This window comes from Capra hircus, chromosome 4 (genome assembly GCF_001704415.2).
Source record: "Capra hircus breed San Clemente chromosome 4, ASM170441v1, whole genome shotgun sequence".
NCBI lineage: Eukaryota > Metazoa > Chordata > Mammalia > Artiodactyla > Bovidae > Capra > Capra hircus.
The window spans coordinates 71,431,187-71,456,910 of record NC_030811.1 but is presented as its reverse complement, the minus strand read 5'-3'; positions in this window follow the sequence as shown (position 1 = coordinate 71,456,910).

Genomic DNA, 25,724 nt, shown 5'->3' with positions numbered 1-25,724 from the left:
TGTTCAAAGATGTTCATAGCAGCAAAAGTCTATTGACAAGACAATGAATAAAAAATTATGCTTTGTTCATACAGTGGAATTCTGCATAATAAAAATTAATGTATCAGAGCTACGCACGATGACACAAATGTATCTGACAAGCGCAAATCAAGTGGAAAAAGGTATGAAAGAATAAATACGATTCTGTTCATATAAAGTTTTTTTTGTTGTTCATATAAAGTTTAAAGACACACAGAATGCTTATGATTCATAGATATGTGGCAAATATATAAAAACAAGCAATGGAATGATAAATAAGAAATTAAGGATAGTGGTTAACTCTGTGTTAAGAGGGAGGATATTCATGGTGGGAGCAGGAAGGACTATGAAGAGGGCTTCAACTGAATCTGTAATATATTATTTTTTACTGCAGATTTCTTTCTTTTCTTTTAAAATATGCATTAGTTTTCTAGTGCCACTTTAACAAAGTACCACAGACTAGGTGGATTAAAACAACAGAAATTTATTCTCCTACAGTTTTGGAGGCCAAAAGTCTGAAATAAAGGTGTTGCAGGGCTATGTTCCCTATGAAACTTGAGATGGAACTCCCCCTAGCCTCTTCCAGCTTCTGGTGACCTCAGTCCTTGGCATTTCTTGTCTTGAAGCTGCTTCACTCACATCTCTCCCTCTGTCAACACATGGTGTTCTGTGTGTCTCTGTCTTCTCTTTTTATTTTTAATTTCTTTCTTTGTTTTTTTAATTTTTACTTTCTGGCCATGTCATGTGGGGTCCTAGATCCCTGACTAGGGATCAAATTCATGCCCCTTGCATTGGAAGTGCAAATTCTTAACCATTGGACCACCAGAAAAGTCCCTTCTCCTCTTTTTATTAGGATGATATTCACTTTGGATTAAGGGCCCATCCTATTTTCTATGACCTCATTTTAACTAATTACATCTGCAATTATCCTATTTTCAAATACAGTCATTCTGAAATTCTGGGAGCCAGGACTTGAACATATCTTTTCAGGTGACACAATTCAATCCATCACAAGATATAATTTACATGCAGTGAAACATACAGGTCTAAAGTATGTATTTTGCTGAGTTTCGACAAATACATATACTCAGTTGTATTAGTTTTCTAGTGATCCTGTAACAAGTTACCACAAACTTAATGGCTTAAACAACTCAAACTTATTATCTTATACTTCTATAGGTCAGAAGTGTGAGATAGAGCTCACTGATCTAGAATCAAGGTGTTGATTGGTCTGTGTTCCTTTCTGGGTGCTCTAGAGGAGACTTTTATCTCCTTACCTGTTCCAGCTTCTAGAGACCACCCACATGCCTTGTCTCATACCTCTACTTCATCTTCAAAGCCAGCAATGTTACATCTCTCTGCTCTTTTTTCTATTGTCAACCTCAACCAACCCCTAGAGGCAAATGCTGTTCTGATTTCTATCATCTTCAATTAGACTGGCCTGTTCTAGAACTTTATATAAGTGGCACTTACAGTACCTTCGCTTTTGTATATAGCTTCTGTCTCATTGCATAATAATTTTGAGGTTCATCTATGTTGTGCATGTATCAGTTGCCCATTCTTTTTTCTTGTTGAATAATATTCCATGGTATGAATATACCAGAATTTGTTTATACATTCTGTTTTTTGATAAACATTTGCATTTTTTTCCAGGTTTGGGGCATCATAAACTTTCATGTACAAGTCTTTTTTGAATGCATGTTTTAGTTTCTATTGGGTGAAAATCTAGGTGGATTGGTGAGTCAGGGGATAGAAATATATTTAACTTTATAGGAAACTGCCAAATTGTTTTCCCAAACTGGTTTTGCCGATTTAATCTCCCATCATTAATGTATAAGAATTCCAGCTACTCCTCATCTTTGTCAGCATTTGGTATAACTGATCTTTTCAGTTTTAGCCATTAGGTGGGTTACATCTTGAAAAAAAAGAAGCAAAAGTTTCCCCCTCAAACAACAAAATAAAGACTATTTCTCAAAAAGTTTGCCCAAGTTTCATTACATAAACCTTTAATAGTATATATTAGCAAGCTATTTTTATAGCCATTGCATGACTGTAACATAGAGGCAGTTTTAAAAAAATAAGTAACAGTTGAGGTTTAACATAACAAACGTATTGATATAGATATATCTTAGGAAACGAACCTTTTTCTCTCCTGTCAAATTTTATTCTCTTAATTGACCTGATGCCTTGAATTAAATACTTCTGTTTTTTCAACATTCTCCCACTTCCTGAAGATGAGCTGTGTTTTATTATTTATTTGTCTTTCTATCTCTAGTACCTAGTACAGCATTCAGTTAAAGCTGTTGAGTGTATAAACAAGTAAATAAACATACTGATGTAAAGTATAAATATGAAAGACTAGAATTATTATATTATATTATCATAATTATGCAGTTATAATAATCATGATTATTATACTTGTTATATGACTGTATAATAATTACCTATTATATAATTATAATATTATATAATAACTATTAATACTTACCTCTGTTTTAATAGAAAGCCAGTTTCAAATTTGTGCTTAAATCTTAGTTTGACCTTAGCTACAAATGTGGATTGAGATAAAATGTTTTTTATTCTACTTCTCATTTAAAGTGAAAAAAAAATTGCTTAAGAAGAAAATTGCGTGTTTAGTTGCTTCAGTCGTGTCAAACTCTTTGCGATCCCATGGACTGGAGCTCACCAGGCTCCTCTGTCCATGTAATTCTCCAGGCAAGAATATTGGAGTGGGTTTCCATTCCCTTCTCCAGTAAGAAGAAAATTAGTATTTGTAAAAAAAAAAAAAATCAGCGATTTGACCTCCATCTTCTAATCCATCTATTTTCTAGCCACAGGGTTGTTTCAGGTGTGATATCTCATGACTCACAATGCTTTTAAGTAGCTGTTATTATTTTTAGTAACCTGGAATCACCTGACTCTACAACACCAAAGGCATGATCTTTGAGCTGTATTGAATTCTACTAGCGGTAAAAACCTCTGGATAAAATTTTCATGATTCAAACTCAATCTAAATCCTGGTGCTCTGGGCGATACCTCCAGATCTGTGATTAGAACTCAGGGATTCTATTAAAGTTCTACAGAAATGTGTGTGGGGGGGGTGTGAATTTTTCAGGGAAGATTGTCCAGTTTTCATCAGATTTTCAAAAGACAAGAAATATGAACAATTACAGAGCGGAGTTAATAGGATTCATGTTGCGGCTGCGTTTACTGGCCAGTGATGTCAGTATGTGCATTCTGTGCGGTGTGTGGTGCACAGTCAACAGTGAGTTGACTCATTACATTAAGCACTTAATTCGATTATTCTTCTTCTAAGTTGACCATTCAAGTGTTTGCCTGAATAAATCAAAACAAATTCCCTGGCATAGTGCAGGTGCATCCCCAGTCATCACTGATAAAGTGGAAAGAAGTTATACCACTAGGCAAATCTCTTGGTCATGGAGAGAATAGCAAAAGTTCACCTCCCTGAGATCGACTATTATGTCTAGACATCAAATCATTCTGATTCTAATAGAACCCCAGGCTGCCAAAAGTTCCAATTAGCCCATGAAGATCATCTTTTTCTGTTTCCTTGAGGAGTTAGGAAATGAGACTGTCTTGCATTTCACAAAGATTGACCCCAAAAGGATTCCAGTCCATCAAGGAAAATAATTCCTGATGTAATATGAATCTCTATTTATCCCTCTTAGTGTCAAGATGAGACAGACCCCAGAGGGAAACTCAAATTTTAGAACAGAGAGAAAAGAATAAAACAAACCAGTGATCACCAATCAGATTTAGAAAAGAATACAGAAGGAAACAAGAAGCAATCCTGTAGAATATAATCCTTCGGAAGATTTTCGATTAGAGTGACCAAGTGGAGGCAAAGTCATCCTCAGATATAAATGGGGAGAGGAAGGGGTGGTAGAAAAAGGGAGTGGGAGGTGATTCTGAAACGTTTGCAGGAAGTACACTTTGTACAAATTTGAAACAGTCACCTAGGGTTCATGACTCTCATTTCAAGGATAAGTCATATTTCCTTTATCGTTTATTGTTATTTCAACTCATTTTATTATGTGTGGTAGTATAAGATTTCTTATAGCAATATTGGACTGGAGGATTGCATTTTATGTGTTTAAATATAGCATTACAACCTTGCGTCCTCATCATTTTCAACTTCCCTCCCATGGCTTGTCTTCATTTCCGAGGTGGGACTCCCAGTAAAAGAATGAATGTGCAGAGTATATTGGGATGGGATGGCCAAACTGGTCATTTGGAAACTATATTCTACTTTATTGCCAACATTATTTAATATTTTGAATATGAGTCAACTTCGTCTTTAGGGGAGTTTAAAGGTTGGCTGGGTTTTGTACCACCTTCATCAAGGTTCCCTGGTGACTTAGCTGGTAAAGAATCCGTCTACAATGCAGGAGACCCGGGTTCAATCCCTCAGTTGGGAAGATCCTCTGGAGAAGGGAATGGCTGCCCCACTCTAGTATTCTTGGTGAAGAATTCCATGGACAGAGAAGCCTGGTGGACTACAGTCCATGGGTTGCAAAGAGTCGGACACAACTGAGCGACTAACACTAGAATTTTCTAGTAAAGAGTAAATGTTATAATGTGTTGTCCACAAGAGTCACAACACCTGAATAATAATAAGACTGAATTAATTCATTTTCATTTGTCTGTCAAATCAGACAGAGATGCCTCTGTCCATGAAATTTTCTAGGCGAGAATACTGAGGATTCTACTCCAGAGGATCTTCCTGACCCAGGGATCGAAACTGCATCTCTTGCATCTCCTGAACTGATAGGCAGATTCCTCACCACTGCAACACCTGGGAAGGCCACACATACCTTGTTGTTTATCCATTTTATATATAATAGTTTGCATATGGTAACTCCAAACTCCCACTCCATCTCACCACCTCTCCTTCCAGCAACCTCAAGTCTGGAGAGAACTTTATTCTTTGCAAGGTTGTGATTCCAAAATCAACATTTATGCTGACTTCCCACTCATTCAAATGCAGATTCTGTACTTCTAGCTACCTACATGAATGTTCCCTTTAAGTGACCCTGCAGCTCCCGAAACACAGCATGTCTAATATTTCATCCAGAACTTAAACTTATAATACAGTCACATTATTCCTGCATTAGTCTGCCAAGACAAAAGTCTTGAAAATATTCATTCTAATGACAGTGTGGAGAATTAGGGCCATCTGTGCTCTGTGAACACAGGTGTTTATTAGTACGTGTTATTTATTTGGCAGTACTTGCTGCTGCTAAGTCGCTTCAGTCATGTCCAACTCTGTGTGACCCCATAGATGGCAGCCCACCAGGCTCCATTGCCCCTGGGATTCTCCAGGCAAGTACACTGGAGTGGGTTGCTCTTTCCTTCTCCAATGCATGAAAGTGAAAAGTTAAGTCACTCAGTCGTGTCCGACTCTTCGCAACCCCATGGACTGCAGCCTACCAGGCTCCTCCGTCCATGGGATTTTCCAGGCAAGAGTATTGGAGTGGGGTGCCATTGCCTTCTCCAATGCATGAAAGTGAAAAGTGAAAGGGAAGTCGCTCAGTCGTGTCCGACTCTTAGCGACCCCATGGACTGCAGCCTACCAGGCTCCTCTGTCCATGGGATTTTCCAGGCAAGAGTATTGGAGTGGGGTGCCATTGCCTTCTCCATTAGCAGTACTTATCAACATTTAAAAGATTATTAAAAATTTAAAAGGAAATATTATTTGATCTAATTCTTCTAAGAACTTAGCTTAGTGATATGTATTTGTAAATAAGTAAAAATAATTACATACAAGAATTTGCATTGCAGGAATGTTGTGTAGTTGCAGACAATAATAGCAAGGGGGTAGTTTGAGGTGGGGAAATGATGTATATTGACAGTTTGTGGTTAGCAGTTGCAAGCTATTATATAGAGAACAGATCAACAAGAAGGTCTTATTTTATGGCACAGGGCACTATGTTCAATATTCTCTGATAAACAATATTGGAAAAGAATATGAAAACTAATACTGATATATGTACAACTGAGTCACTTTGCTGTACAACAGAAATTAACACAACATTGTAAATCAAATATACTTCAATGAAATAAATTCTAAAAAATAGGAGCGACAGCAACCTACCAAAGCAATCCCATTAAATACAGGTAAAATATTAATCAGGAAAGACTGATTAAATATAGTATGTCCATACAATGGTATACGATATAGCTTTTAAAAAGAATAAGGCATCTCTGGAAAGCTATCTTAAAACTATACCATTCAAGGCAATTACATAAGAATCTAGAGTATGATAATACTGAAAAATAAAATTACTTCATTCTTTCTTACAGATGCATCTCCTGGTTCCCCCCACTTTGTGCACATCACTCTGATGAACCTAGCTTGAAGGCTGAGAATCAGCCTTTACTTCTTTCATTTTTGCTTTGCCAAGTCCCTTTCCTTCTTTCCATTGTCACAGCTTATCTTTCCCCCTCCGTTAAGACTGACTGCCCTGGTCCTGATTCTTTGCCACTCATTTCCTGTGAGAATCTGGGCAAGCTACTTAAATTCCTCATATGCAAAATGGAAATAATAACCCTCATCCTGGAAGGAAGGAAATACTTTAGCCCAGGCCAAGCATGTAGCTGTGTGGGGACACAGCACTACCCACCAGCAGAAAGGCAACCTTGGATTCCCTCAGCTACCTTGGCCACACAGATAATCTGACCTTGCCCACCAGAGGACTCTGGACCCAGCCTCACTTAGCAGTAGGTTAGCCCTAGTCCTGAGACCCCAGGGGCCCCCCTAGCCAGCAATCTGACCCAGCTTTGCCCATCACTCTCAGTGATGCTCAGCATGACTAATCATTAGGGAAATGCAAATCAAAACCACAATGAGGTTATCACCTCACACTTGTCAGAATGGCTATTATAAAAAAGACATCAAATAAAAGGTATTGGCAAGGATCTGGAAAAAAGGGAACCCTCATACCCTCTTGGTGGGAATGTAAATCAGTACAGCTACTATTGAAAACAGCATGGAGATTGATCAATAACCTAAATGTAGAACTACCATGCAATCCAGGATTCCACTTTTGGATTTTAATCTGAGGAAAATGAAAACACTAATTTGAAAAGATATATGCACCCCTATATTCATTATAGCATTGTTTACAATAGCCGAGATACAGAAGCAACCCTTAGTGTCCATCAATAGGTGAGCTGGACAAAGATATGGTCCATATATATATAATGGAATTCTACTCAGCCATTCAAAAAAGTAAAATCTTATCATTGTGAAAACATGAAATAAGTCAGACAGAAAAAGACAAATACTGTATGGCTTGTACGTGGAATCTTAAAAAAAAAAAAAAAACAGAAGGACAAATGAAACAACTATACAGAAATGGAATCATAGACACAGAGAATAACGCGCTGGTTAGAAGGGAGAAAACTGGGGGGAGGAGAGAAATAGGGGAAGGGAATTAAGAGGTACAAGTTTTCAGTTACAAAATAAATGAGTCACAAGTCTGAAATGTTGGCAGTTTGGTCAATAATTATGTAATATTTTTGTACAGTAACAGATGACAACCAGACTTATGGTGATAATTTTGAAATGTATACCAGAAACTAATATAATGTTGTAAGTTGATTGTGCTTCAAAAACAAATAAGCAAACTCATAGAAAAAGAGATCAGATTTGGGGTTACCAGAAGTGGGGGTGGGAGGAAATTGAATTGGATGAAGGTAGTTAAAAGGTACAAACTTCCATTTATAAGATAAATAAGTATTAGGTATGTAATGTATAACACACTAAATATAATTAATATTGCTGTGCGTTATATATGAAAGTGTTTTTAGAGTGTAAATCATGAATTCTCATCACAAGGAAAATTTTTTTTCTATTTCTTTAATGTTGTAGCTACACAAGATAATGAATGTTCGCTACACTTACTGTGGTCATCATTTTGTGATGTATGCAAGTCACATCATTTGCTGTATTTCTTAAACTGATACATCATCTCAATAAAACTAGAAGGAAAAAGATCTTGCTTTATCATATCTATCTCATGTTCTTTTAAAATTTCCCTTAATTTGGCCCTAGTCAATCCATTTCTATAGTGTCCTTCTTAGGTTCATCTTCTATTTTTATTTCCTGTGGCACAAAGTTACACATGCACATTGTAAAAATATATATATATATATATATATACATTTGATGGAAATATACAGAATAAAAATGCTAGTCCCCTTCCACCACCCCAAGTTTACTTGTTAACAAACAAAGCCAATCAAGAGATAGTAAAGATGGAATTTTTTGTTATTGATAGATTTAGATAAGAGGAGAAACTATAAGAACCTTTTACCTTTTGTATCTGTTTAAATAGCACTGACCTTTGAAGAGTTTTAAAGGGTTTTATGGATGTGATACAAACATCCCATTTTTCCTCCACATGTGCTCATGGCAGAGGCAGACGTGGCTATTTCTACTGCTCAACAGAGGACCCAGTAGTGGGTAAAATGAATGAAGCAGAGAAGCTTTATAGGAGAGGTTCTCAAAGGCAACCAGCGCATGAGTGAAAGGAGATACCATCTGGTGTGACCATGTATTTAAGACCTCAGGTTCTCTCTCCCTTCCTCATGCCCCCCTGACTAGAGGGCGTGAGAGCCTCACATGAGGAGGGGTTCTCTCTCCCCACCTCATGCTCCCCATTCTAGTGTGTGAGGCTTACCTCACTGGACATAGCTCATTTCTCAGGAGCCTCTCTGTCTCCTGAGTCTAAAGAACAGTCATTTCTAGGAATGCTCAACTGTTCTGTCAAAGCCTCCCTGCTCATCTTGCCAAAATTCTCCATAGGACTTCATGAATAAATACAAATCTTATACTTTGATTATTGGACTGCATTGGCAACTGATTTATGTACACATTGTATATAGGCATATAATTCAGAATTGATTAGATGTGATACTGGGGTCATTTCTTTCAAAGAAAAAAACCATGTATAGCATGAGGCATCTGGTTACAAGCATAACCCTGCTCTTGTAGCATTGTTCCTGTGAGAAAATCAGATTTGATTCACAATCTGATGATTTATTATGCCTTTCTGAATAAAACAGCCCATTGTAAGTTTAAGAACTGCTTCTTCTAGTATGGTTAGTATTTATCACCATTGGATGTTTTTTGAGCTCATTATGAAGAGATTGAATAGGCAAGTACTGCCAACTTTACTGCGTTCCTTACCAACATATTAGAAACAGACGGAAAGAACACATAAATCATGGGCAACTGGGTATGAAAGGGAAGGAAAAATGACTTCTTTTATTGAAAAAGGTCTTTTCTTGACAAAATTCACTAGTCCTAATTAATAATTGACTTTGCTCCATTGCTCTGTTTCTCAAAATAGGAAACAGGACTCCTGTCGGCTTTTCTCTTTTGTTCCAGTAACATTAAAATGTATTTTACCGTTGCACATTTCTGATCTAAGCTAACCCAGCACGTATCACAGCCATGATCAGAGGACAGACTACTGTGAACCACAGAGACATAACTGTTAGCTCTAAAATTATTTAGCTTACATTTAATTTAAACTTGCTATCAACCCCAAACATCATCTTCTACTTCTTTGAACATTTATAGAGCTTTGAACGACTGAGCAACTTCACTTTCACGCATCAGAGAAGGAAATGGCAACCCACTCCAGTGTTCTTGCCTGGGGAATCCCAGGGATGGGGGAGCCTGGTGGGCTGCCGTCTATGGGGTCGCACAGAGTCGGACACGACTGAAGTGACTTAGCAGCAGCAGCGCTTTGAAAAAATTCCAAATTGTGTTTGGTCCCACTGGCTTCTCTTTTCACTCTCCAACATAGTGTCATAAAAGAAGTTTTGACTGAGGTCCCTTTCCAAAAACGTGCTATCTTAATAGATATTCAATGAGGAACATGAAGGGCTTTCCTGGCGGTCCAGTGGTTAAGATTCCATTCTTCCACTGCATGGGGTGCAGGGTGACCCCTAGTTGGGGAACTAAGATCCCTCATGCCTCAGGTGGGAGGGGCAAAGGGGGAAGAAAAGAAGGCTATTAAGTGAGACCAGGCTCAGGGATGAAGGTTAGGAACAATTTGTTAAACTTGCCTGCCTGCAAATGTTCATTTCTGTCTTTATTCCTTCTTTCCTTGTTAACTTGAGAAAACTTATTTTCTCCTATTCAGGTTTTTAGCAATGGCACCCCACTCCAGTACTCTTGCCTGGAAAATCCCATGGATGGAGGAGCCTGGTAGGCTGCAGTCCATGGGGTCGTGAAGAGTCGGGCACAACTGAGTGACTTCACTTTCACTTTTCGCTTTCATGCATTGGAGAAGGAAGTAGCAACCCACTCCACTATTCTTGCCTGGAGAATCCCAGGGACAGGGGAGCCTGGTGGGCTGCCGTCTATGGGGTCGCACAGAATTGGACACGACTGAAGCGACTTAGCAGCAGCAGCAGCAGCAGCAGCAGCAGCAGCAGCAGCAGCAGGTTTTTAGACATTTTCTTTCTCTGTGTCTGTATAGGGAAAAATTTGACATCCAAGAGTATGAACTGGACATCCCCATATCTATTGTGAGTTTCATGGGTACCAGATTCAAGATCTGCGGCTCATTTAACAGAAATCAGAATCTCACTATTTGGGTGCAATTTTCTAATAAGTTTGCTAAGATTTGTCTCTTATTATCCAATGTTGTATCTCACTACCCAAAATTGTTTGAATGCCTAAAATGTGCCTTTGTCTCAACATTTGCCCATATCTATTGTAATTCAATGTTTTATTTATGAGAATAAAACAGTATTTTAAAATTCAAAAGAAATTATGTAATTGATCATCCTTATCTATGTTCTTATGTATTTTGTCAAACCTAAAGGACTAGTAGTGATAGATGATTTTCCTTGACAATGATTCATGCCCCTTAGAGGGCCAGGGAATGATTTTCCTTTCCTTTTTTCTTGCTAGGGAGACTTGAGATGTGATGGTGTGCTGGTCTGGATTATGTGGATACCAGCAGCTACTTTAGGGAAGTAGAACGAGATGGAAGGAGTCCAGGTTCCTGATACCATAACAAGACTGCATCAACCCCAATAACATCCTTAGTTTTATATTGAATGATGCCACTTTATAATTGTACAGCTTATCCAGGTAAAAAAAAGTTTGATTCAGTAATCCATGCTGTTCAGATCATCTTAAAAAATTCTATGGTTGGAGTTTCAGCTAATGAGTAGCCTGTGTTGCAACTAGGATTAATAACTAGTAAGTATCTCACCCTCTACCCCTGAATATTTTTTTTTCTTTTTGCCATGACTCCAATTTCTAATCACCTGTCTCACTGTTCTTGTAGTTCAGACAAAACTATAAAATCCTGTATTCCCACTTTTTGATTAGGAAAATACTATGCAGTTACTAAAGCAGATTGCTCTTGACTGCAAATTATAGAAACCCCAAGTCAAATAGGTTTTATCATAAAAAAAGAGTAATAGCCCAAGTAGTTGAAAAACTCAGAGGTGGGATTCAGCTAAGGTTTGGTCTGGCTTCATGTGTTTGGCTCTGCTGTCCTTCATCATCAGGTTAGATCTTCCTTACGAGAACTGCAGTAGAGACTACTCAACTCTAGTAGAACTTTTAGCTGGGTCCATGATGACCCCGCCATAGCTACTTTTCCAAGCCCCCTGGGAGCTGGATGTGACTACATGAACAGACCAGATCTGGCCAACAGGGTATGAGCAGAAGGGATGTAAGTGATTTCTCAGTCTTACTTTTAGAAGCGGGGGTGGGGAAGTGGATAGATACTTCTTCATCGTAACAAGTCACTGAACTAATACAGAGGAAGGCAACACTTGTGAGGACGAAACTATCTTGAATCCTACAGATCATGACAGAATCAGAGGAAAGGATCCTGGGTCCCTGAAACTGGAACTTCCATGAAAGTTTTGACCTGCTTATGCCTTAACTAAAATATGGGGTATTTTGTTTATTCCAGTGGGCCCCAATGTTTTTGGCACCAGAAACTGGTTTCATGGAAGATAGTTTTTCCACAAATGTGGGTGGGGTAGGGATGGTCTCGGGATTAATTCAAGTAAATTACGTTTATTGTGCACTTTATTTCTATTATTACTACATCAGCTCCACCTCAGATCATCAGGCATTAGATCCCAGAGGGTGCAGACCCATGGTTTATACCATTACTGTTATTTTGAGCAGCCATCTAGAATCCCTGGGATCCCTGAGACCATTTTAGTGGATCTCTGAGGTCAAGTCTATTTTTGTAATAATGCTGTTGTAGGCTGAATAATGAGTCCCCTAAAGATGCTGATATTTTAATACTTAGAACCTGTGACTATGTTACTTTACATGACTAAAAGGGATTTTGCATCTGTTATTAAGTTAAGGCTATTAAGCTGAGGCAGTTATTCTGGATTACCCAGGTGGGATATATACATAATCACTGAGGGCTACAAGAGAGCGGAGTCATAGGAGAAGCCGTGATGATTCAGATTTGCTGGTTTTGGAGAAGGGAGAAAAGAGCCACAAGCCAAGAAATGTGGGCAGCCTCTGCTGCTGCTGCTAAGTCGCTTCAGTCGTGTCCAACTCTGTGCGACCCCATAGACGGCAGCCCACCAGGCTCCCCCGTCCCTGGGATTCTCCAGGCAAGAACACTGGAGTGGGCTGCCATTTCCTTCTCTGATGCATGAAAGTGAAAAGTGAAAGTGAAGTCGCTCAGTCGTGTCCGACTCCTCACGACGCCATGGACTGCAGCCCACCAGGCTCTTCAGTCCATGGGATTTTCCAGGCAAGAGTACTGGAGTGGGGTGGCATTGCCTTCTCCGGGGCAGCCTCTAGAAGCTGGCAAAGGTAAGGAAATGGATTGTCCACTAGAGCAGCAGTCCCCAACTTTTTTGGCACAAATTTTGTGGAAAATAATTTTTTTCATGGACAGAGGTGTGGAGCAGGGGACGGTCCAGGCAATAATGCGAACAATAGGGGGTATGGTGCAGGCAGTAATATGCCAGTGATGATTCAGGTTGCTGCTTGCCTCCTGCTCTGCAGCTGGATTCCTAACCAGGAGCTGGGGAGCCCTGAGCCTCAAGAAGTTACCGTCCCTGATGACATTGTGTTTTTAGCCCAGCAAAGCTGATTTTGGACTTAGTAGAAGGTAAAATCTGTTGTTTTAAGCAACTAAGTTTATGTTATTACAGTAACCACAGGAAACTGACACAAATGCTTGGACATTATTTGCCTTTATCCCAAACAAAGAGTGAAGTTTTCCAGAGGATAGACATCTTATCAGTCTGAGCACATCAGCTATGAGAATCCAGCTGTCTTTCATTAAGCTGAATACTAAAGAGGTTTTAAAAATGCCACTCTTCTCACTGATTTTTTTGTTTTGGAAATGTCATTTTTTTGAAGTTTAAAACTATGATCTTTACATTAATCTCAAAGAAATATTTTTATTATTATTTACATGAGTTAATAGTTCTCAAATTCTCAGTTTTAATTTCTAATACAGTGTATACTGATAAATGTAATCCACATACATAAAAACTCTCATAAAAAAGCTCTCTGTGGTTCTCAGTTTTTAAGGATGCAAAATGATCCTTAAACCAAAAAATATTGAGACCCACTGCTGCTGCTTCTGCTGCTAAGTTGCTTCAGTCGTGTCCGACTGTGTGACCCCATGGGCGGCAGCCCACCAGGCTCCCCCGTCCCTAATAGATCCCAAATAATATAATACCAAAATTGGCTGGTGCGATTTTAAATCACAAGTTCATTCACTATACTATACAAAGAAAAGAGAGAACTTTTCCCCAAAAACATCAGATAGAAGCCCCAACTTTTATTCTGGTTGAATCAGCTTAGGATCTCTGCCTACTTGTAAACCAATCACTCTGAGAAGGGGCTGATTTACTCTGCATTCTGGGGTTGCACAGAGTCGGACACGACTGAAGCGACTTAGCAGCAGCAGCATTCAGTAATCAGGACCCATGCCTGGGGCTGGGCTTAATTCCACTTAGACTGTATGGTTGCTACTCACTGGGAGGAAGGGGTATATGGATGCTAGAGAGTCAGCCAACAATATTTATCGTAATTACCATAGAAAGTAATAATGATAGCAAACATGTAGCACTTCCTGCCAGGCTCTGTTCTAAGCCTCAATTCTCATAGCTGCTCATTGAGAAAGGTATTATTATTTATTATATAAAATAATATATAAACAGATTATACACCCTCTGTCCCCACTTCAGCCAAGAAATATACTTGGAGAATGTTAAAACCTTTCACTTTCCTAAGATTTTAGCCAAACCTTTACCATTAGCATATACTAGCAGTAAAATGTGATGGTTTAGAGCGCAGGCTGTGGGGTTGGACAAATTTACTCACACTATGCCCAGATTTTTTGATGATGAAAAATAACCTACTTGAGATCCTTGATAATCCCTCACGATTAACCTATAACCTGTATGCTAGCCTTTATAACCTCCCATAGTATACACATTAGTGGGGAAAATTCTACTTTGCATTCAACAAAACTATTTTAGTCTCATTGAATAGTGTCTTTAGACTTACACATTCAGTTTCTTTGGGAACGGAGCTCAGTCTGTCAGACTTCTATCACCCTCTTCCAGATGGTGCTAAGTCTTTGGGTGACTGGGTGTGGAGTGTGAGGGAGTGTCTGTGATGGAGAAGGGGTCCTCAGAGCCACAGCCTGGACTGGCAACTGCTGAGGGTAGTGGACCAGCACCCCAGTACTCCGCCAGTGTCCGGAGCTGAAGTGGGGGAGCGGTCTTCTCTCTTGGTTTGGTTAGGCCGCCCTTACCACAGCTAACACCTGGACCCTGCCTTGGTCTTCACTGGGCCGGAGGGGCCTTTGCACACCAACATTTTTGGAAAATTCCTCAACCAGTCTCTAAACTCATATCCGTAACACACATCCCTGTCCCCCAACCCCCCAAATATCATGTGTGAACTGACAACCTTGTGGAAAGTGGAGTGGGGCCTTCCTGCTGTCTAACCGCGCCACCTCCTGACTTTATGTCAACATGGTGGCCTCCACGTGGCTGCAGGGCAATTCATAGGCAGTTCCACCTCTCAGCACTCTCAGCAGAAAGCAGAAACTCCTCAAATCCAGGCTTTCCCCTCACCTTATCTACTATTACTCTTCTCATAGGGGCATTGGCCCAGAGAGGGAAGATTGTTGTTGTTCAGACACTAAGTTATGTCTGAGTGTTTGAAACCCCATTGACTGCAGCACGCCTTGTTGCCTGTCATTCATTATTTCCTGGGATTTATTCAAATTCATGTCCATTGAGTGGATGATGCTATCCAACCATCTCATCCTCTGCTGCCCACCTTCTCCTTTTATCTTCAATCTTTCCCAGCTTCAGGGTCTTTTGCAGCATCTCTCCCTGACTCTCTAACTCTGCTTTTCTCTCCACAGGCCACAGAGAAAAGAGACAGGAGGCTTTTCTGATTTACCTACACCTCTGTTAAAGTTGTGCTTAAGTCTTCCAGATATGGTTCTTGAAGAGGTAACATAATTTAGAAAAATACTTTTCTCTTGGCAAAGTCTGCCTTTAAGCCTGTTGTGCTAAGGAATTGAAAATCTGATTTTGGGGTATTGGAAGCTGAATATTAACTCTCTCTCTCTCTCTTTTTTTTTTTTTTGGACTTCTTTCTGGTATAACAATCCCAAACTCACATTCTCACCTGCTGCCTGACTCATTCATGCCCTTGATATGCCCTAGGTACTGTAGGAGGAACGTTGTATACATATGAGAGAAAAGTATGCAACACGAAAATACATATGCAGGGGGGAGAATGGCCACAGTCATACAGTTAATAAGTTTATCCCGGGACATGGACAAACCTAGCTTAGAATCCTGACTGTTACCTATGAGTTATGTGCCCTTGGGTAGGTTGACATCTCTAGGTTTTGGCTCCTGTATTCGTTGTGCAGAGAAAACCACAGTATCTACCTTATAGATTTGTTGTGAGGGTAATACTAATTATTACTGTATTATTAGTGCATATGTTTATCACATTTATGGAACTCATAGTAGGTGTTCCATAAATGTTTATTAGTTTATTTAATGTTTATTATATTATTAGTGCATATGCTTATCACTTGTTTGCCAATCCCATTTATGTACTCATCCTGTACTTGCCCTGTGAGCATACATGTTGGTGATTCTATACATGTTGTTCTTAAATTAACCATGTAGTGTCTGCTCAGGGTTAGGTTAAGTTGATACCATAAGAAAATATTACTCAGTGATTTGTTAAACCGCTTTTTCAAGCATTTTGCTTCCTAACAGTTCCTTACAATTCTTAGAGACGGTGCATAGTGACATCTCTGCATCTTTGGGGACATCTTTGTTAGGTGGAGGTGGTTGTACTCTTCTTAGAGCTGTGGAGAAGCTGGAATGGAAAGAAAAGGAGGAAAAAGGAAGAAATGGAGGGAGGTTGAAAGGGAAGGAGAAAAGGAGGCAGACACAAGCTGCACAATCTATTACAATCTTTGGGACTAGCTTGATTGACAAGTATGAAGACTGCTGTAATCCTTATGTAGAAACATCCTTCTACACACAATGTGAAGACACTAGGGTTACTGTGGGAATCTTTAATGGACAATTTAGATGTTTACATAATTTATTCAGTTAACATTTTCCAAGTTTCTATAAAATAGGCATGAAATTATGATTCTGTGACTAATACAGACCTGTTTTGTAGCACTAAGAAAAGTGTTTTTGATGCACAACTGTATACCCATAAGGAGCTGATGTGGGCAACCGTGTATACCAGGGCTCAGCACACTTTTTGTAAAGGAGCAGATAATAAATATTTTAGGCTTTGTGGACCATAGCGTCTCCATTACAAAGGCTCAGTTCTGCTGTGGGAGCTGAAAGCAGCCATAGACAATATGCAAATAAACAAGCATAGCTGTATACCAATAAAACTATTGATGATTACTAACATTTGAATGCCATGTAATTTTCACTTGTGACAAAATATTCAGTTCAGTTTGGTTGCTCAGTCTTGTCCGACTCTTTGCAACCCCATGGATTGCAGCACGCCAGGCCTCCCTGTCCATCACCAACTCCTGGAGTTTACTCAAACTCATGTCCATTGAGTCAGTGATGCCATCCAATCATCTCATCGTCTGTCATCCCCTTCTCCTCCCGCCTTCAATCTTTCTCAACATCAGGGTCTTTTCAAATGAGTCATTTCTTTGCATCAGGTGGCCAAAGTATTGGAGTTTCAGCTTCAATATTCATCAGTCCTTCCAATGAATATTCAGGACTGATCTCCTTTAGGATTGACTGGTTGGATCTCCTTGCTGTCCAAGGGACTCTCAAGAGTCTTCTCCAAAACCACAGTTCAAAAGCATCCGTTCTTCAGTGTTCAACTTTCTTTATAGTCCAACTCTCACATCCATACATGACTACTGGAGAAACCTAGCTTTGACTAGATGGACCTTTGTTGGCAAAGTAATGTCTCTGCTTTTTAATGTGCTGTCTAGTTTGGCCATGGCTTTTCTTCCAAGGAGCAAGTGTCTTTTAATTTCATGGCTGCAGTCACCATCTGCAGTGATTTTGGAGTGCAAAAAAATAAAATCTCTCACTGTTTCCATTGTATCCTCATCTGTTTGCCATGAAGTGATGGGACCAGATGCCATGATCTTAGTTTTCTGAATCCTGAGTTTTAAGCCAACTTTTTCATACTCCTCTTTCATTTTCATCAAAAGGCTCTTTAGTTTGTCTTCACTTTCTGCCATAAGGATTGTTTATTTCAATCTGTGATAGTTTATCTTTCATGACCTTGAGACTTTTAAAGCATTCTGGTCCGTTATTCAGAACATCCCTTGGTTTGGTTTGTCTGATATTTTCTGATATTGTTTGATATTAGGCTTAGATAGAGGTTATGCATCATTGGGAAGACTCTCATAGAAGTAATGTCTCTTCCTGTATCATACTGGGGTACATGATACAGATACATCTTATTACTGATAACATTAACCTTGATCATGAGGTTAAGATGGTATCTGCCAAGTTTCTCCACTGTATAGTTAACATTTATTTTCTATTTTTGCCTTCATAATGAATAACTTTTTGTTGGGATTGGGAAGGAGATAATTTGGGATTATGCAAATATCTTGTTTCTTCTTGACCTGCACATGCTAATTTAGTATCAATTTGTGGATCTTGCCTATGGTATAAATAACAGTATTTATTACTCTGGTATTCTAATGATGATTTTCTATTTCCCTCATTTCTCCTACAATATTAGTTGAAATCTTCTGTAAGGAAGAGCTAGTCCTTCTCCTCTATCTCTTCAGTTATCCAAGTGTTTATATCAGTATTGACTCACCTGCTTTTTTTCTTTGGGTTAGAAGCTGATTATTTTAAATAATTTACTATAGTAATTTTCAAATGGAGAATTTTCATGAATCTGAGAGAAAAGATATTTTCTCATTTGTTATTATATATCTTAGTGTTCTTTAGAGAAGCTAAGTAAAATTTAAATCACTGAAAAGTAAAGAGTAGACCATACAGGGAAGTGGCTTTAAGAGCAATGCTCTGAAATCATACTTCCCAGGTTCCAAGTCAGGCTGTGCTCTCTGACTTTCAACAAGCTGTTTACCCACTGCTCTGCTTTAACCACTTGTAAATGAGCTTGTATAGAAAACAAACTTACGATTATCAAACGGGAAAGGGAGGGAGACAAACTAGGAGCTTAGGATTAACATATATACACTACTATATAAAAAATAGATAACCAACAAGGACCTGTTATATAGTACAGGGAACTATTATCAATATCTTGTAATTTAATGTAATTTATCTTCTAATTTTGATGAAGTCCAGCTTATTTATAATGGAAAAGTCTAAAAAGTATGTGTGTGTGTGTGTATATATGTTTGAATCACTTTGCTGTACATCTGAAACTAACACAAGATTGCAAATCAAATATATTTCAATAAAAATTTTAAAAACAGGCAAATAAAACAAAGTGAGTTTGTAAATAATATCTACCTAGTAGGATATTTGACAGGGTAAAAGAAGATATTGTATGGATAATATTTAATGTAATGCCTGAGTGTAAAATAAGTGCTTGACAAATGTTAGTTTTCACTAGTTAGAAAAAATAGCTGAAGGCATGATGAATCCTTTTTCATGACTGACCCAGAAATAATGAATGAAGGGATTGCTGGAAATCTTTCTTAGATTGGCCCCATATCTTGCTTATGCTCTGCTGTCTTTCTTTATGCACTCAGTAAAAATCAGACTGAGCATTTGTCCTAAGACAGAAATGGGATGGACCTAACAGAAGCAGAAGATATTAAGAAGAGGTGGCAACAATACATGGAAGAACTATACAAAAAAGATCTTCATGACCCAGATAACCACAATGGTGTGATCACTCACCCAGAGCCAGACATCCTGAAGTGTGAAGTCAAGTGGGCATTAGGAAGCATCACTATAAACAAAGCTAGTAGAGGTGATGGAGGAGAAGGAAATGGCAACCCACTCCAGTCTTCTTGCCTGGAGAATCCCAGGGACAGCAGAGCCTGGTTGGCTGCTGTCCGTGTGCTTGCACAGAGTCAGACACGACTGAAGCGACTTAGCAGCAGCAGCAGCAGCAGCAGCAGTAGCAGCAGCAGCAGCAGAGGTGATGGAATTCCAATTGAGCTATTTCAAATCCTGAAAGATGATGCTGTTAAAGTGATGCGCTCAATATGCCAGCAAATTTGGAAAACTCAGCAGTGAGTTTTCAGGCAACAGGACTGAAAAAGTAATGAAAAAGTTCAGTTTTCATTCCAATCCCAAAGGAAGGCAATACCAAAGAATATTCAAACTGCCACAGAATTGCACTCATCTCACATGCTAGTAAAATAATGCTCAAAATTCTCCAAGCCAGGCTTCAACAGTATATGAACTGTGAAATTGCAGATGTTCAAGCTGAATTTAGAAAAGGCAGAGGAACCAGAGATCAAATTGCCAACATCCATTGGATCATCGAAAAAGCAAGAGAGTTCAAGAAAAACATCTACTTCTGCTTTATTGACTATGCCAAAGCCTTTGACTGTGTAGATCACAACAAACTGTGGAAAATTCTGAAAGAGATGGGAATACCAGACCACCTGACCTGCCTCCTAAGAAATTTGTAAGCAGGTGAAGAAGCAACAGTTAGAATTGGACATGGAACAACAGACTGGTTCCAAATAGGAAAAGAAGTACATCAAGGCTGTGTATTGTCACCCTGCTTATTTAACTTATATGCAGAGTACATCATGTGAAATGCCAGACTGGATGAAGCACAAGCTGGAATCAAGGTTGCCAGGAGAAATACCAATAACCTCAGATACACAGGTGACACCACCCTTATGGCAGAAAGCAAAGAGGAACTAAAGAGCCTCTTGATGAAAATGAAAGAAGAGCATGAAAAAACTAGCTTTTAAAACTCAACATTCAGAAAACTAAGATCATGGCATCCAGTCCCATCACTTCATGGCAAATAGATGGGGAAACAGTGTCAGGCTTTATTTTTCAGGACTCCAAAATTACTGCAGCTGATGACTGCAGCCATGAAATTAAAAGATACTTACTCCTTGGAAGAAAAGCTATAACCAATCTAGACAGCAAACTAAAAAGCAGAGACATTACTTTGCCATCTAGTCAAAGCTATGGTTTTTCCTGTGGTCATGTATAGATGTGAGAGTTGGACTATAAAGAAAGCTGAGCACTGAAGAATGGATGCTTTTGAACTGTGGTATTGGAGAAGGCTCTGGAGAGTCCCTTCAACTGCAAAGGAGATCCAACCAGTCCATCCTAAAGGAAATCAGTCCTGAATATTCATCAGAAGGACTGATGCTAAAGTTGAAACTCCAATACTTTGGCCACATGAAGCAAAGAACTGACTCCTTGAAAAAGACCCTGATCCTGGGAAAGACTGAAGGTGGGAGGAGAAGGGGACAACAGAGGATTAGATGGTTGGATGGCATCACCAACTCAATGGACATGAGTTTGAGCAAACTCTGGGGGTTGGTGATGGACAGGGAAGGTGGGCATGGTGCAGTCCATGGGGTCTCAAAGAGTCGAACAGGACTTCCCGACTGAACTGAGCTATTTTTAAAACTGCTGAACTAGACCTGACTTTGAACAGTTGAGAAAATTATAGAATTAAAAACAAGTAAGCATCTGTCTTCAATGCTCAGCGCTCCTCAATAGCAGCTCTTCTTCCCTATGGCTCCCCTACCCCAAACCCTTAAGCAATCAGCCCTCCTCAATAGCAGCTCTTCTCCCCTATGGCTCCCCCACCCCAAACCCTTAAGCAATGAAACTTCTGTGTTTATTTGGTAACAGAAGCAGACACTACCCCTCTCCTGCCACCCCACCCACTGCCAATTTGGAATATTATGCTTTCATTCTTTTGTCAAGTCAAATTCTTATCTCTACCAGCCTCTGTATTCAATCCCTTTATTCTTTCCTAAGATTTTTCTGCCATTTTATGACGTAATTATTTCTCAGTGTAATTAGAAATTTGGGGGTTCCAAATTAAAATATTTTTAAAAGGTTTCTAATTTTGATGAAATCCAATTTAGCTATTTTTTCTTTTGTTGTTTATGCCTTAAATGTCACATCTATAAATCCATTGCCAAATCCTGGGTTATAAAGAGCTATCCTTGAGTTTTTCTGTTTGTAGTTTTAGCTGTTACATTTAGGTCTTTGATTATTTTGTGTAAAATTTTTATGTGGTGACACACACACACGCACACACACACACCCCCCATTTCTGGTTTAACATGTGAGGCTTATCTATTGTACTTCCAATTATATCTCCAGTCTGTGCACTTCTCTCCTTACCAGGGGCTGTCACTTTAGTCCAAGCCAGCTGCAGCTCTCCCTGGACCCCTCCAGTGGCCTCCCCACATGCCTTCCCTCTCCTTTCTCAACTGTTCCAATCAGTCTTCAAATCAGCAGGCAGAGACAACTGATGAAAGAAATCAAAGAGGACACTAATAGATGGAGAAATATACCATGTTCATGGATCGGAAGAATCAATATAGTGAAAATGAGTATACTATCCAAAGCAATCTACAGATTCAATGCAATCCCTATCAAGCTACCAGCGGTATTTTTCACAGAGCTAGAACAAATAATTTCAAGATTTGTATGGAAATACAAAAAACCTCGAATAGCCAAAGCAATCTTGAGAAAGAGAAATGGAACTGGAGGAATCAACTTGCCTGACTTCAGGCTCTACTACAAAGCCACAGTCATCAAGATAGTATGGTACTGGCACAAAGACAGAAATATAGATCAATGGAACAAAATAGAAAGCCCGGAGATAAATCCACACACATATGGACACCTTATCTTTGACAAAGGAGGCAAGAATATACAATGGAGTGAAGACAATCTCTTTAACAAGTGGTGCTGGGAAAACTGGTCAACCACTTGTAAAAGAATGAAACTAGATCACTTTCTAACACCACACACAAAAATAAACTCAAAGTGGATTAAAGATCTAAACATAAGACCAGAAACTATAAAACTCCTAGAGGAGAACAAAGGCTAAACACTCTCCGACATAAATCACAGCAGGATCCTCTATGATCCACCTCCCAGAATTCTGGAAATAAAAGCAAAAATAAACAAATGGGATCTGATTAAAATTAAAAGCTTCTGCACAACAAAGGAAAATATAAGCAAGGTGAAAAGTCAGCCTTCTGAATGGGAGAAAATAATAGCAAATGAAGCAACTGACAAACAACTAATCTCAAAAATATACAAGCAACTTATGCAGCTCAATTCCAGAAAAATAAACGACCCAATCAAAAAGTGGGCCAAAGAACTAAATAGACATTTCTCCAAAGAAAACATACGGATGGCTAACAAACACATGAAAAGATGCTCAACATCACTCATTATTAGAGAAATGCAAATCAAGACCACCATGAGGTACCACTTCACACCAGTCAGAATGTCTGTGATCCAAAAGTCTACAAGCAATAAATGCTGGAGAGGGTGTGGAGAAAAGGAAACCCTCTTGCACTGTTGGTGGGAATGAAAACTAGTACAGCCACTATGGAGAACAGTGTGGAGATTCCTTAAAAAATTGCAAATAGAACTGCCTTATGACCCAGCAATCCCACTGCTGGGCATACACACTGAGGAAACCAGAATAGAAAGAGACACATGTACCCCAATGTTCATTGTAGCACTGTTTATAATAGCCAGGACATGGAAGCAACCTAGATGTCCATCAGCAGATGAATGGATAAGAAAGCTGTGGTACATATACACAATGGAGTATTACTCAGCCGTTAAAACAGAATACATTTGAATCAGTTCTAATGAGATGGATGAAACTGGAGCCGATTATACAGAGTGAAGTAAGCCAGAAAGAAAAACACCAATACAGTATACTAACACATACATATGGAATTTAGAAAGATGGTAATGATGACCCTGTACACGAGACAGCAAAGGAGACACAGATGTGTATAGCGGACTTTTGGACTCTGAGGGAGAGGGTGGGATGATTTGGGAGAATGGCATTGAAACATGTATACTGTCATGTAAGAAACGAATCACCAGTCTATGTTTGATGCAGGATACAGGATGCTTGGGGCTGGTACACGGGGATGATCCAGAGGGATGGTGTGGGGTGGGTGGTGGGAGGGGGGTTCATGTCTGGGAACTCATGTACACCCGTGGTGGATTTGTGTCGATGTATGACAAAACCAATACAGTATTGTAAAGTAAAATAAAGTAAAAATAAAAATTAAAAAATAATAAAAAAAATAAATAAAAGGATAAATTCAAAATTGTTAAGACAGGCCCAAAGCCTGCATGATGTGTCCTGCCAACATCTTCCCTCTCTTGCCTGTAGATGATTACATTCCAGCCTCTCTGGGTCCTGTTTCTTGGATTCACCAAGCTCTTTACAGTGCAAAAAACCTGTGCATATATTGTTCCCTCTGCCTGGAATAATTGCAGCCCACCCCTGACTCTTCACACTCCAGTTGTCCATCCTTTGATCCCAGCTTACAATATTACTTCCATAGAGAAGCACTTGCTGATCTGCACTCCTTTTTCTATCTTGTTGATCCTTGCTCTTTCCTTTCTTGACCCTGATTATGCTCAGTAATTATGTATTTTGTAATAGCTGCCCCTCTTTCTTTGGCCTCAGTGTGTGGCTTGATATTCTTAGTTCCCTGACCAGGAATTGAACCCATGATGCCTGCAATGGAGTCTGGAATGCTAATCACTGACCTGCCAAGGAAGTCCCAATATCTGCCCTTTTTAAAATGCTTATTTCTTTCACTAGAATATAAGTTCTATGAGACGAGTCATGTTTGTTTTTTGTTGTCACTGTACTTCCTGTGTAGTATCTGGTATATAATAATAAATGCTTTGTTGAGTGAATAAACAGCCATTATCTATAAGATGAGAATGTTGAATTCTGTTTATTCCCTAGTCATCCAGTAAACAAGTATTGAATTTCTATTAGTGCTGGGAATAAAAAAGGAATAAAACATATCCTCTACCTGTTCTGAAGTCCTAGACTATTGGGACAGCGTAGTGGCCTAAATGTTGGTCCCCAAAATATTAGACCCAAATTCTTAAAACTTTCAGTGTTAACTTATTTAGAAAAACAGTCTTTGCAGATATGATTAAGAATCTTGAGATGGGGAGATTAGACTGGACTGTCCAGGTGAGGTGAGCACTGAATGCCTTCACATTATCTTTATAAGAGGGAAGTAGAGAGAGAGCTTACAACACACACAGAGGAGAAGATGATGTGAAGGTGGAGGCAGGGATTGAAGTGATGTGGCCACAAGCCAAGGGATGGCAGCGGCCCCCAGAAGGTGAAAGAGGCAAGGAACACATTCTGCTCTAGAAATTCTGGAGAGACTGTGGCCCTGCTGACACCTTATCTTAGTCCAGGTATATGCACCTGGCCCCAAGAACTGTGAAAGAGTACGCTTCTGTTGCTTTAAGCCACCCAGTCTGTGATAATTTGGTACAGCAGCCCCAGGAAACCAATATAAATGGTGACAAAAGTAAATCCTTGAGAAACAGCATCTTATGTGGAGATCCAGGTGGTGTATGTTTACAGAGAAAAGAGCTGTCTGGGAAGGTGTCCCAGAAGAGACATTGAATTGGGTTTTGAAAGATAAGGAAGCATTTTCCAGGCACTGCTAGGGCTGGAGCAAGGGGAGGTCATTCTTGGCAGAACTGCAGCATGTGTGAAGACCTGAGGATAGGAATTCCCTGGCAGTGGAAGACTGCCACGGTTAAGTGGTTAAGACTCTGCACTTCCACTGCAAGGGGCACAGGTTTGAACCCTGGTCAGGGAAGTAAGATCTCACATACCATGTGGAATAGTGAGAAAAAAAAAAAAGACCCAGGGATACACAGAGTATGGCATTATTGTGGAGGGAAAAATATCCCCCTTATCACTCTTAGGTTCTGGTAGCTGGACCTAATAAAGTGGACACAAGACAGGTTAACAGGAAAAAAAAAGAAATGAATTTTAATTCATGCATATGGAGGTATTATAGAAATGAGACCTGAGAACTGACCAAAACAGGCAGGTTTTATACTTTTTAGACAAAGAAACGATGCATTTGTGAGGAATTGACGGGACAAACTTAAGTTTGGGGTTTGAAGTTAGTGACACATCTAAACAGAGTTTTGGAATG